General features: G+C 41.9%; 1 long non-coding RNA gene across 1 annotated transcript; it reads right to left on the bottom strand.

The window, feature by feature from the left end:
• Window positions 1-5,420: 5,420 nt before the first annotated feature.
• On the bottom strand, window positions 5,421-11,400 carry LOC112962276. The gene is made up of 4 exons (XR_003252241.1): window positions 11,007-11,400; window positions 10,513-10,631; window positions 9,783-9,916; window positions 5,421-5,953 (listed from the first exon to the last, which is right to left on the bottom strand). It is a non-coding gene; the product is annotated as an uncharacterized LOC112962276 (long non-coding RNA).
• Window positions 11,401-11,463: the final 63 nt, after the last annotated feature.

Genomic DNA, 11,463 nt, shown 5'->3' with positions numbered 1-11,463 from the left:
ATAGAATCAGATGACTGCGAGCAATCAAATTAGTGTCTGTCAGGAAGCTGCTGCTTCTCAGCTGAAATTACTCTTTCGTGGTTGAAACTAATGGCAACAAGCTAAGTCTTTTACTCTACAATTTATCATGAACATACACAAAAGTTATTGCAGCCCAGCTAAAGGGGAATAAATGTTGCTAGGTCAATCGCTTGGATCTACACAATCACATACTCAATTTATGGTTTATTTTGCTGTCCTTAACTGCATGTATGTTTTACTTCATAATTCCAGTGAAGAGAACTGATGAATTATGATGTAGACTACTGAGATTTCGTCCTTTCCAGGAAGAACACAGGTCTAGATTTTTCTCTAGTATGGAGTGGCATAGCTCCTGCAGCCCTCACTGGGAGGACACCAACTTGTGTATGAGGCTGTACACAAATGGTTTATCTTTGATATGTGTATGTATATAAAATCTCTGTGCATGCATTTGTACATGCGCACTCACACATATATTTGTATATGCACACACATTTATATGTATTATATGGAAACATACAAATCTTTATACTGCATTTATAAAACTGAGGATTTTTTTACATTCTGCTTTCCTCCAACCAGTTTATATCCTAAAGTCTAGTTGTTTTCCTTAAATATACTGTTATGTATTTGGTATACATTCGTTTAAAAACGAACTGTACAGATGCTTCACCTATTTCTGGATTTCTGCTTATGCACCTGAAGCTGCATTCTGTTAGATTTGTTTTGAAATACCTTTCTGATTTCATTGGTGAGTTAAATGAGAGGTACGAGAAATTTACTGACTGTGAGTCACCGAGATTATTGTTCAGGATTGTTATCTTATACTTTTGCAAGTATTTGAAAACCTAATAGGAAATTGTGTAAGCTAAGGTTATATAGAGGTTAGCAATCTAACGTTTTCAGTACACTTTCAGCCCTCAGCAAGAGTACTGTTATTCAAGACTTCTTGAAAATCAGCCTTATGTCTCATCTTCCGTATACTGAAAAAATCACGTTTTGATTAGGAAAGCAGAGAAGAGCACATGAGATAGATTAACAGCTATGCTATGAGGCGTACTGTGTGCTACTCATTTAGGTACTCAAACCGTTACTCTGGTTCATTACATGGTTTACAAGCTACGTGTCAAGTGGAAAATTTGGTGGTGCTGAAGACTAGCTAGTGAGACAGAATAGCTTTTTGTGGTACTTCTGTATTTTGAAATGTGCCAATAAAAAGTCTTTTTCCCAAAATTGCGGGGAGAGAATGCTTGCTCAATATTATGCAGCAGGTTTCATCACTTCCTCAAGGAGGGTTTATGTCCTCCCATAAAACTAGTCTGTCTCACAGTATAGGAAGTTATTCAGATTAGACCAGCTCACTGGAACATTATTATGTTGCCTTTTCAGCAAGATCACTTAAGAACTGAATTCTGTTTTTGTTATATGCATACAAATCCTTCCTAAGTCTGTAATGGCTCATCCAGTTATTTTAATGTAATATCAGTCCCTTAGTGTCACAATAGTTCTTAGCCTCCTTTCTAAACAGCTAGAAGATTGTCTCAGTAAATAAGACCAAAGAAGATGTATGAGGAATAGGAGAAATGGATAGAGCAGAGCCTGAAAGTGTGCAAGGTAACACAGGACCCGAATGTGAATGGAAAAGCCAGCCCAGACCTATGGAAATAACGACACTGAGAAAGTAGCAAGTTTGATTTGTCAGATAATGTTGCAGTAGGGCCGCAGCTACTCATCATGAATGAATTATCCCAAAGGTTTCTCAGATTTCAGGGTTGTAGTTTGCTAGGATTATATTGTATTCTGAATCCAAGGCTGACTATAAAAATCATAGCTGTTCCGACAGTGTCTGGATGAGAAGAACCAGCAGTACAAGTAGTGCCTCCAGTGTTTAGTTATAGTTTATCTGTAGTTCCTGGAAAGTGCCTTGATGTACAGTAGAGAGTCCCTCAGCAGACACCAGTGCTGGCGATAGTTTTGGGAACTGGGTTATCTGTAAGGAGAGCTGACTGGGAGAGACAGGAATTCTCGGCACAGGAAAGCTCTGGGGCTGGAGAGGCCAGGGGAGAAGTTTCAAAGGCTGCAGGATGATTTGAAGAGGCAGGGACCTCAGCAGAAGGCTACAGGGACAAGCCCGAAAAACATGGGGAAGTGGAGGTGAGAGCTGAGTAGAAGGAACAGAGAGTTGAATGAAGAGGAAGAGGAGTATTCCCCTAAAACCCAGAGCTCCTAGACCAAGATCTACAAAGGATTAGATCTGTATGAAAGAGAGAAGTAGCTGCCCTCTGGGGTATGAGGTAACTATGGAAAAGATGGATTTTCTAGTTTCCCTCCACAGAAACTGCTAGGAAAAAAGGCAGACCCTGCCAATATATTTTCTTTGCTATTCCCCCCTTCCATCAGCACTTTCCAGGCAGATGTTTGTCAGCAGGGAAGAACCAGTGTGGTATGTTACGTTCCAGGATGCATGGTGATTATGGGCACATTGAAGGGAATTGGAGGGATGAAAGGACAGCACGGTTGTTTTGGTTCCTTGTGCAGAATCATTAGTCTGCCAACAGTAACAGCGTGTAAAAGAACTTTAAAATACAAGATAAACATTAACTAATAACAATGGTTGGCCTGTGTATGTAGGTTCTTCTACTTAGGAATTTAGCACTGTGATAGACTCATTCAAAGAGCTCCTGAGGAACCTCTGCAGGTGTGGTGTGTCCCGTCCAAAGAGGTATGTTAATTCACGCTCCAGCTCTGCCTCTCCAGCAGTGGATTAGGGGGGTTGGATGTAATGTTGTTACGCTTCCCCAAGGACTCCCGTCTGTTCTCCGAGAGGAAGAGAGGCTGCTCGTAGCTCAGATTCTGACAGCAGAAACCAGTGTCTTCGCTGCAGGTGAGAAAGCTTAAGCAGGACATCTTTTGTGATTTTCCCCGAGGTCAGAGAGTAAATGTGGGACGTAGGAAGCAGGCGGCAGGTTCTGACTCATGCTCTCCTCGTTCCTTTGGCTCCATGTAATGTAGTCCTGAGTCAGGGCATCAGGCTAGCAATCAGTCTGTGAGAGACAAGCTCGTATGTTGGAAAGACCTGACGCTCAGAGCGGCAATACGCTGCTTCTGTTTGTCAGAGAAGTCGTGTCTCGGGCGCAGGACCGCTCTGCAAAGCCTGCGCGCGGTGGGTCAGCAGAGCGGTGCTGGCCATGCGCATTGGCGTTGCATGGTCCTGCTCCCGTTCTGGTGACGCTGAGCGGCACGGGAAGGACTCTCAGCACTGGAACAGCACTAGTGATCTTCAGGCACGCGTGCTGCCCCTGCTAGGAAGTATTAGAACTCGGTTGCTAGAACAACTTGGCCTAATTTATGTCTGTCTGTTCTGATGGAAGATTTTATTTGTTTCTTTTCTCAGCTTGTTTGGAGATGAGTCACTTGGTTTCAAAAACGTAAAAGAAGATTACTTGAGGAACTGAAATGCACTTTGTTTATTTTCAAAGGCACTTAGCAAAATGATGGTGAGCAGGAAAGGAGGAAGAGGCTTTGAGTCACAGCGGTCTCTACATTACTCAGCTTGCTTTAACAAGTAAGCAGATGCCATCCCTGAGATGCAGCTTATTTTTCTCAGGAAAAATTAGACAGCTTTCCTCCCTGCCATAATTTTTTTCTTCCCCTCTGAACAAGCAGCACAGAGAAGGTGAAAGATGCTTAAAATGAACAGGGTCAGTTCCCAGTTCCCTCTGAATCTGCTTGAACACTTTCCCAGGTACAGAAGTGAAGGACATATTTCTACAAATGTCCATGTTTTGTTAGTATGGTATGCAAATCTGTCTACAAGGAAAGACCCAGAGACCACAGTGACTTGTTATTCGTCAGCTACAGATTAATTTATTAGCTATTTTCTGACAGAACATTTCTCTGTTGCAAGACACTGGTTTCTGGAGGGGTGAACTTTTTCTGTGGAAATGCACCATTTTTTCCAAAGTTCCAGGGGAGAGTGGAGGCCTGCGCCTCTCTCCTCCTGACACTTTGAGGTCCTCTGTTCTTGCAACTGTCTTTTGAAGCTGATGTGGAGGGGAGAGAGCAGGGAAACTCGCAAGAAATATAGTAGTAGTAGGCAGTCTAGCATAAAGAGGAGACATTAACTGGAAATGTGAACTTCTGTGGGGCACTCTGATAGCATTTACAAACTGAAATAGTTTGAGCTTGGGCCAGAATATATTTTTTTTTCTCATTGCAAACGATCAATTTATAAATATTTGCCAACTATAAGAATGCTTCGGTGGCCATATTTTTAACTGGCTCTGCTAAGTAATATATACTAATGCTAACCCAACCTTTGGCTGAAGGAAAAAGTTATATTCCTCTGAGAGTTACAGGATAATTCAGACAAGAAATCAAGACCTGTTTGGGGGGAAAAAAAAAAAAAGAAGAAATCCCTGCCTTAATGTTAATTAATGTTAATTGACAAAACATTGTCAATACCTCTTTAAAAGGGGAAAATATTATTTTCCTGCCTGCTGTATCACCTTTGTCTCTTGCAAAACCTGGATTTTAACTAACTTTTGTTTAGACTAGATTTTTGGTAATGGGGGTGGAAAGTGTACCGCTGTGTCAACAGTCCTATCTTTCTGGGTTGGTAGAAAAACCCGCTTACAGAGCCAGGAAACCTAAACCCATTTTACAGAAGAAGCCTGTATAGACCATACAGGAAATCAGTCACAGAGCTGGGAACTAGAGTTGCAACTTCAGGTTCAGGAAATGCCTTTATCACAGGTGCATCTTTCCCCCCCCCCCCCCCAATCTTTGCTTTTAGAATATAGACAGGAAAATGTTATATTCTGCAGTTTTACTTGGAATTTAATCGTGTTGATTGTTAAATGATATTTACTAATGGATTTTATAAATCTTCCTTTTAAATTTAAATATTACTTAAAATTAACTTGTCTGAATTAAGTTAGAATGGATTTTCATCTGTGCAGACACTAATTTTGTTCTTGTTTCTATCACATAGGGTTACTATTTTGGGAGTTTTGTAGTGACATTGTATTGTGGTTTAGGACTAGGACTAGACTGAGACTCTGACAGAAACCTCTCTTTGTCAAAAATCTGAATTCAGTATGTTTTCATGTAATATTTTAAGCTTTAATGTTTGATCAGTCTGTGCTTCATAAAGGAAATGCTTGTATTAGGTACAATAAAAACTCGGAACAAAATGCTGGTCCTTTCTCCAGAGAGCTGACAGTCAAACCAGTATTGGCATTTTGTAATGCTGAGTATCACTCATTTGGACCCTGTCTGAACCCTTGTTTGCCTGCCTACATCTTGGCAGATTACTGGAAAGTTCTTCAATCTCAACTATAAATAACATTTTCAGACTGAAGGAAATAAAAATTAAAATAAAATGAAGTAAAGGAGGAGACATATCAGATGGAATGGAAAAAATAGAAGAAAAAGAAAAACATAATTTACAAAGAGAATGTAAAATGGAAATGTAGCAGAGAAGAATATGAAGGTCCTTATTAAAAAAGTATCACAGAGACACTATGACAGGCTGACCAGATATCTATACAGAAAGGTTAAAATAAGATGCAGGTGGTTTGCTGCCTCCATCAGACGCCAGGAAAAACGATGTGCCCCTTGCAATGTGTTATGTGACCAGGGCCGGGCAAAGAGTCCAGGGCATCCAGCAGTGCGTACGTGTAATGCAAATAATACAAATGCACACATATAATAGAAAAGGCACAAATCACCCTAGGCCAGGCAGCGGAGCAGAGCCTCTGAGTCGTGCCTGCTGGCGCTGAGCGCGTTGCCAGGACCTGAGAGGAAGCGGCAGTCCTGCGTCCCAGCTGGGAGCGAGACGAGGCTTCTCTTGAAACGTTTCCTTGCGGGGCCAGAACTGACTCTTGGTTCCAGAAATGTCCTGGCTGCACCGGGGACCCTGGTCACACTGCTGTGAAGTGCAGAAAGCCATAAAAAAATAGCGGTGATCCTGTACAGACTATCAGACGCCAAGATCGCATCACTAATTACAGTCACCCTACCCTTCAAGGTTGACATTTTAAACCTGTTTCTCAGCAATGCCTCTACATATAAGTCATTTTGTTTTTAAAATATTCAGATACAACATAGGTGCGACATGCAGTGGTATAACATGGTGTAATGCAAAATATTCTGGAAGAGATCCTGAGGGTGACTGACAAGGATGGTGTGTCAGCTGTTTCTAGTGCTACAGATTAAGCTGTCGCTGCTTTTATTACATGTCTTTTCCTCAGTCCTCCAAAGCTGGTGCCCTCAGGGAATTTAATTCATTAACATACTCTTCATTTAAGAACAAGAGCTTTTTGCATATGATGAAAAAATGTGCTTTGTCATAATGTAAGTAATTGCAATCCATGTCTTGAGTATTACATGGCAGTAAAAAGCGTGGTTCAGACTGATTCTATTTTTTTTTTCATTTTCCATTTTCAATTTCCATTTTCTACTTTAGAAAAAAAAAAGATTTTGCTGAAATTATTAAGATTATTATATAATATCCCAGTTCTATACCTCATTTCACATGGATATTGACAGAGCCAATAGGCTGGCTTGCAAAATCACATCTCTTTGCACACCACTGACTTGTGTGTCAGAGAATATGACTTCAAGAAGAAACCCAACACGGGTAACCTGAACTAGCATGAATTAAAAACACAGAATCCAGTAAAAAGTTGTTTTTTTTTTCCTGTCTGGTTACATCCAGTGATTGAGAAGAGAGTGCTTTCAATTTTTAAGGTCTGTGTTCAGCTCTTACCTCTGGAAGGAGTTTAAGCTGAACGAGTCTTTCCTAGGCCTGAGAGTCTGATCCACCCTTTGTCAGAGGTGCAGTGAAAAATTGGTTGGGTGTGTTTGGTCCAGGTTCCTCCCCACCCTTCTTTTTTCTGGTGGATGTTGGGACAGGTCAAGAAAATTTTGGTTTGTTTAACTTGGGACTGTTTACAGAAAAGGATCAACTTTGATAAAATCTCCACTTTTTAAAAAAGTTTTGACATTGCTGATACTGAAGTATTCCAGTTTTGACAAAAATAACTGTTTCGGTTTGGGGCCAGAACAACTTTCAGTTTTTAAAATAGCACTTATTTTAAGAAATGCAAATGAATAAAGAGATCAGAATTTAAGGTGCTTCAGTCAGACACAAGTCTGTCAAGCAGTAAGAGGCCTGTAGATCCGTACTTCTCCCGCTTTGGATGGTGTACAGTCAGGATCACCAGGCAGTGGTGAAACTAACCTTGGCAGAATCCCCCAACAGTGCGGTTGTGTCTATTGCTGTCAGCTTGATTTTGTAAAATTCTTTGGTGAAAATCTGTGATTTCACTTTTCTTTTAAATCTTTTTTGAGAAAATGAAAATGTTGAAAAAATCTTAAATTCTTATAAGATGGAAAATCATTCTGTACTTTGCATAAATATCTGCCTGTTTTTTATGGGGAGATATTTTCAAGGTTCAATTTCTGTTTCATTTCTAGCCTGGCGCTTTGTTTTCCCTTTGTGCCACCTAATGTTGTTAGATAGCTTATTCTAACTGGTAATTACTGGTGAAGTGGTCACATGGCCCACTAAGGTAGAATGAAGACCGTCTGCTGCGAGTGACACCTGATTTTCAGTTTTATTAAAGTCTGAACAAGCAAAAGGATTGAACAAGATGGAAATACTGAGACATGCAGACATAGTCTCGTGATTTGTCAGCACCCTTTGGGCACTGTTAAAAAGAGCAGAATCTCTTAGGGATGGAAACTGCCACGTGGTAAAGGAGAAGAGCTAGGTCATGCAGTCATGAAATAAATCTGTTTGCTTAATACAGCTAACCTGCCAACTTGCCAGGCTTTCAGAAAGGTGGGATTTCACCTCACGTCTAGGCCTGAGCAGGAAACTTTAAGACCTCACCCAGTGTTCAGGGAGATTCACACTACTTCTGAAAAGCAATGGGTACCATTTTATCTTGGATAGGGATGATGGAGTTCAGGTCTGCAAATGGTTGTAGACTTTTGCACTGCTTGTTTCCAAGCCACTGTTTTAGATTTAATATTGAGTGCTGTTATTGTCTGGTCTAGACGGGAAAATTTTGGGACAAGAACAGATCAGTTATTACTATTAGGATTTTACTAATGTCTAGGGGTCAGGCAAGAATGAGACCTCTTTGAGCAAGATTCTGTGCATATAGTTCCTTCTGCAAGGAGTTCAGAACTGGAGAGGGCTTAGAGGTAGATCCAACGGCTCCTCTTGACGAGGAGGTGAAGCTACAAATCCATCACTAGCCAAAACTGGATCTCCCCTGCTTTTTAGGTTTTGAGGGTATTCGAGGAGGAAGGTCAAGGGTGTCACCAGCCGAGGCCCTTTTTTGCTTAGTTCTCTTCTATGCTTCAATCTCTGCAGTTGCTCTTCTGATTCACAGCCTCCTACCCTAATGTCTCCCAAAAGGCCCTCTAAAAATGGAGGCCTCTTCCAATGACATGGAGAGACCAAGTCTGCATGGGACTTGCATGGTGTGGACAGCCCTGTGCAGGCCAACACTATTCAATTTTCCCAAACTGTGAAATGCTTCATTATACTTGTGAGCTCTTTCCTGAGAGCATCCACCTGTTAGTGGACTTCATCAGCTTGTCTGACCCAGTATGGTAATTTCTGTGTGTCTAAATTTCATGAAGACACGTCACATTCCGGGAGTGCTTTTTGTTGTTTCTAGTGATTTGCCCATCTGCCTCAGAGCTATTTGTGAGTTAAGTTTTCCCGCTAGACACTGTTTTAGTCATCAGGATTTACAAGTCCTGTAAGAGAGGACTTTTGAAGGTGAAGTATTTTAGCAAGGGGCTAGAAAATGATTCGCTGCTTAAGTATGCAAATTTAGGTAACTCAGGTCTTTTTCATATCGTTTTTTTATTTCCTTTTTAGCACTGAATGTTTCTGAAGCAATGAAGTATTTTTCAAGAGCTCATAATATCCGGTTTGCTGTAGTTCTTACAGAATATTTCACCTTGCTCCTATAATTATCAGGTTTTTTGCTTGAAAAAGGAAGGCAAGACGATATGTCACAATATTAAAAAAAAATTACAGTGAGATATCTACCAAATTATGGTTGGTAATGTGTGTGAAAACATGTTTTCATGGTTGTCCTTTTAGGCACTGAAGAGTACCTTGAAGGATACATGGATGTGCTTCTTGAGAGCTTTGTAAAGAACATCCTGCAGCTCTCCCATGCCGATGCTGTGACTAGATATGTGTTGATCTACAGTTGTACAGGAAATGAAAGTGAGGCATCTTCTCTTCTGGCCTATGTGAACTAACAGAGGAAGTGGCTGAACAAAGCAGTAGGAGAAAAATAGACTTACTATGTCAGAAATATGATTAAAATCAGCTAAGCAAAAAAAAAAAAAAAAGTGTCAGGAGTTAAATTTTACTTATCTTTTAATTGGACAGATCCATCCCTCCATGCTCATAGTTTTACTTATCCTGAGTTTCTGCTGAGATCCTGATGTGATTTATAATGCTCTGCAGTCCAAAAATGGACCTATTTCCAGCATTAGAGGAGAAACGGTTTTATTTTTTTGTGAATCAGAAAGAAACTTCTAGCTGTAGCCAGACACCCATACCTATACTTCCTCTTCAATCATTTATAGATGTGGAACAATTATAAAAGGTGTGCAAATCAGCTCTGAATTAAAATGTTGTGACATGAGTTGTGACAGATCATACCAGTCGTCACTGTGCTTCCACAAGGTTAGCAGAAACGAAATGCAAGAGTCCTCACCTCACTGTAATATGTTACTCCCTTGCAGTTCTGGCAGCATCCCTTAAGCTCTCCTGCCTGTGTGCTGTGACCTCTGCCACCTGGCACGTGTACTGGCCTTTTCTGTTGGGAGTCGGATGTTCTCGAAGTCTCTGCTGAGAAAAACGAACACAACTCATAAATCTTTGTTAATGTTCTGTTGTGGGAGTCAAAACTCTACATTTCCCTCTCAGAGGTTCAAATGCCAGCTAAGGTTACTTGTAGCAAACTCTGGTTCCTTTATAAAGTTATTTCCCCAGTATTTGTCTAGCTGTCTCAACCAAAAATCAGAGTGAATTTCATACAAGTTCCATCAGGACATCTAGCCTACCTCACCAGCTGGTTTGGGCCATCAGAAGCAGACAATCCTGGCAGAAGAGCAGTCACGCCTGGCAGGCTACATAGGATTTTGGAGCTTTTTAAATCAGCTTCAGAGCTCCACTGAAGCATTTCTTAATCCACATGAATATTGGACTTCACCAGGGGCAAAGGAGGTGAAGCTGATAGAGCTGGCAAGCATCTCTGGCTAAAGCATTGACTTGTTGCAGCGTGGCCAGTTTCCACCTTGCCTTTTTGCTGGTATCTGAAAGCGGCAATGTCAGCTCCTATGCAGGGGCTATTTTTGGAGCCGGTATTTTGCATAGCAGGGAGAGGAGGAGAGGGACTTGCTGTGGTCTATCCTGATTTCTGTTTCTGCTTTTGAACTACTTACCTGTAGCCAAGAGGAAGCTGAGATACACGTCACTACTTTGTAACTGGGCTTTGCGGTGCTTTTTCTGGTTTGTCCATAAAATCCAGGGAGCAGGTCATCTATCTAAGGGTTATTAAAATCTAAAGGGTATTTAAAAAAAAAAACAAACCAAAATGAACAGCAGGTAGGAGGATAACTGGAGGGAAAAAGCAAAACAGCCCAAAATTTCAAAACAGAATTGAATGAATCCGCTCAAATTTTTTGGCTGCTGGCATAAAAACCTTTCCAAGAGGGAACTCAGCATAAAATCTGATTTTAAAGCTACAGATACCCACGGAAGCGAATCTGTGCCTGTGCAAAACTGGGTGAGATCCCAGGTTCGCTTTGGTATGACAAAGAGTTGACAGTATTGCTCTTCCGTAGGAATTTTTGGCTGACCGGACATCGTCTCAGTTTTGCACCGTATGAGATGCACGGAACAAACACCTTGGGGAGGGGGAACGCAGGGTTAATACCTGTGTGTTTGCACGGCGCGGTTGACGGACAGCAGGTCAGGAAACAAGGGCGTCTGTGGTGTTTCTGGAAATCGTTATCGGCCCCCTCCGCCTGCCTGGCCGCTCGCGCACGGAGCCAGCCTCGGCGCAGCGTTTCACCTCTCTGCTCGTCTGCGCGCCGCCCCTGCCGCAGACCTTCGGCCCTGGCTGCCAGCCAGCAGGAAGGACCTCGGGTAGCTTTCGGCTTCGGCTCTCCCTGGCACCGCCTTAGTCCCTTGGCTCTGCCGAGGCCTTCGGTCCCTGTATTTACGTTTCTGCTCGCTCTCAAACCCAGTTTGCTGGTTAGGGCAGCGCTTCTTAGCACCAAAATGCAAATGCTCTTCTAACAGCGCTGCGCAGCAAGGGCAGAGCAGCGTTCCCAGCTTGTACTTTCGGGTTGTGGCCCTCAGTTCTTGCTTCCCTGTGATTGGGAGGTCAC

Source organism: Apteryx rowi, unplaced genomic scaffold, assembly GCF_003343035.1.
Source record: "Apteryx rowi isolate R43461 unplaced genomic scaffold, aptRow1 scaffold_145, whole genome shotgun sequence".
Classification (NCBI taxonomy): Eukaryota; Metazoa; Chordata; class Aves; order Apterygiformes; family Apterygidae; genus Apteryx; species Apteryx rowi.
This window is presented reverse-complemented; position numbering and strand designations above follow the sequence as displayed.